Raw genomic sequence first — 3,071 nt, 5'->3', positions numbered from 1 at the left:
AGGAAAAGATGAGAGTCAGTGTGTGCAAGACACTCAGAGCAGCAAAACGTGGTGAGCCCAGAAGCCAGCAGGGCTGGGATGCTCAGGAGAGGAATGCTTACTAACTGGAAGAGCCCAGCCACCAGATGTGCTGGAGGACCCAGAGCAGAGGTCACTCTGGCTGGGGACCTTATAACAGATCCTAACACTGAGGCGTGCACTCAGTAGGGTGACTATGGAGGCAGACAGAGAAGTGAGCACATCTACCTAGAGGCAGGAGCCACATCCCTGTCATGCAGGCCAAGTGTGTTAGTCCTGTGACAGGAGAGTCTTGGGGGAGGGGGAAGAGCTGGGAGGTGGAGGGAGTGGGGGATGGGGAGGGATGCCAAACCAGGGGTCTGGGAGCCACTCGGTGAGCATGGGGAACCACAGACAGGGAACCTCCCCAGATGGCCAGAAGGACTACAGCTCAGAAGCACAACAGCTCAGAAGCACAGGTGAGGAGGACACCCGAGACGAGCAGAGATTTCAAGCCTGGGATTACAATGATGTTGCTGATGGGTGGTCTGAGCGAGAGTTGTTTTCTGGGTTTTGTTTTGTTTTTGCTTTTGAGATATGTAATATTGATCAATTAAATGGAAGTTATGCCCAAGAAAGGGTCAATTACCTTTAATAACTTATCTTTGGCTGGTAATGAGCTGAACAGATCACAGAGTCCCCAAGCACTTTAAGGCCTGTTTGGGGGTAAGGTAAAGTCAGCCCGTGAGCACTTGGGATCAGAAGGGTCATTTCCTATGCCTTGAGGAAGAGCCTTTAGACTGAGTTTTCCTTCCCCCACCTTAGGCCCTTTCCCCTTCTGAAGATTCATTACAAAAAAGCCCAGGGGTTGACTCTGGAATATGTGGTGATCTTTTCATGCCCTGTTTTTTTCCCAGCTGCTCTTGCTTGAGTCATGGTGATGTCACAGGAAGAAGGCAAACAGTTTCCTTATCTGCCAAATGGGGACCCTTAATACCTACTTGCATGTTATTGTGAAGATCAGTGATTGCCAGTGGGAGGTGCCTGACAGAGCTTAGCACATAGTAAGTGTTCAATGAAGCGCATGTCGTATTACTTTTTACCCCTGCTGCTGTTCTCTGCTACTCCTCCTGGCCCTGGCTCCCTTTCTGTTTTTAGAAAGTGAGCATGAAGTTTGGAAATTAGGGCTTAAAATATATTTCCATTAGCCATAGCTTCTTTTGGCAGTCTGCTGTGGAGGGATAAATGATGGTGTGGGCAGGCAGAGATGGAAAAGACTTTTTTCAGTGACCTGAGCCCCTGGGTTGTACACAGCCACCACTGACAGGACCATTTGCCTCCAAACCATCACCTTGATGATCCGCCAGGTGTGCAGTGAAAGCCATTTATAAGCACCTTCCTCCTCTTTTCTCCTCTGAATATTTTAAAAAATCACTTCAGTGTGAAACTAATCAATGACATTCTACCAGATGCTGGGGTGAAGGAAATGGGGAACTAAGATCTTTTCAGGGAAGATGAAATATAGGTGCATTGATTTAAGAAGAACTAAACTCAATTTTAATCCATTTATTAGGTCCCTACCAGATCTAAAAGACAACGCTTCTCAAGTTTTAGTCTATAGACCCCCAGCACCACAGTCTCCTGTGGTTGCTTGTCTGGAAACAAAAGGCAGGTTCCTGACCTCACCTTAGTCCTACCAGATCCATCTTTGGTAGTAAGAATCAGGGAGTCACATTTTAAATAAGTTCCCCACCAAAGTTTGAGAATCACTACAACATAGGAAATATAAAGGAGTATAGTTTATATTTTTAGGCAGCTTACAATCTAGGTGTAAATGATAAAAAAGCAGGAAGCTGATACAATCACTGTGTGTTTTAGAAAGATTATTCTGGCAGCAGTGCACAGGATGGACTTGATTGGGAAGGTGGAGATGGGAGATTTGTTCAGAGGTGTTGGCAGTAGCCTAGAGTGAGATAAGAGCTGGAGGTGCTGAAAAGGAGGGACAGATGCCACATGTCAACCTGTGTCACAGATGTGTGTGTGTGTGTGTGTGTGTGTTTTTTTAATTGCGGGCAGTCACCAATTCCTTCTGAAAGTTGGAAGGCTATAGATGACAAACACATAAAAAGTATGAAATAGTGTGGAAAGAACTGATTCCATTTGTGCCAGCAGAGGCCCAAGCACTATCTTAATTTTTTTCTGCCTATTTAGTTTTTTTAAACCAACATTTTCTAAAACATTTCATCATGGGAGCCTTCAAAAATATAAAGCAGGGACTTCCCTAGCGGTCCAGTGGTTAGGACTCTGAGTTCCCGCTGCAGGGGGCGTGGGTTCGATCCCTGATCAGGGAACTAAGTTCCCACAAGCTGCACGGCAGGGCCAAATATAAATATAAATATATATATAACAGAAGTTGCAAACTAACTGACTGACTGACTGAATCTGTCCCTGACATGCTTTGTTTGTTTAGAGGAGCATTTTTTAAAACTTTGAATTGGTTGCCAATATTCTAAAAAATCAGGTGATTTCACCTAAAAACCCAGATTATGAAGTTTTCTTGAAAAACACTCAGATCTGGTAACTTCAGGACCTCATCCCCACAAGGCCACAGTCGCTGGGTCATTGTGAGAAAGGAGGTACCCTCTCCAGTTTGCCAGAGTCCCCAGGACTCACCTCGTCCCCTCCCCCACTGAGCATCAGTTGCCACTTATCCTTATACCTGCGCTATTTTTTTCTTATAGTGAAGAGCATTAAGAAGCATATTTATGCTCAAGTTGCTATTGAAATTGTTCTTTTACTCAGCCCGATTCACTACGCTACACACCTGGTCCCTGCTGCATTTAAGTTGGCAAGCCCTGCTCTAACATCTATTCACGTCCCACAGAACCAGACGAAGGAAAGAGCTGCCAGGCTGCGTCCCCCGCACCGCTCCCACCTCCACGTATTGGTGTAGAAATGCCAGAACCTACAGTACTTCAGAGAGCCTTGGGCTGGGGAGTTTCCCGTTAAGTTACTTCGCCTCCCCCAGAATCTCAAGACAACCTCCAGAAAGCACGATTGACACAAATATGCAG

Source organism: Hyperoodon ampullatus (assembly GCF_949752795.1).
Source record: "Hyperoodon ampullatus genome assembly, chromosome: 2".
NCBI lineage: Eukaryota > Metazoa > Chordata > Mammalia > Artiodactyla > Ziphiidae > Hyperoodon > Hyperoodon ampullatus.
The sequence above is the reverse complement of the archived record's forward strand: the minus strand, read 5'-3'. Positions refer to the sequence as shown.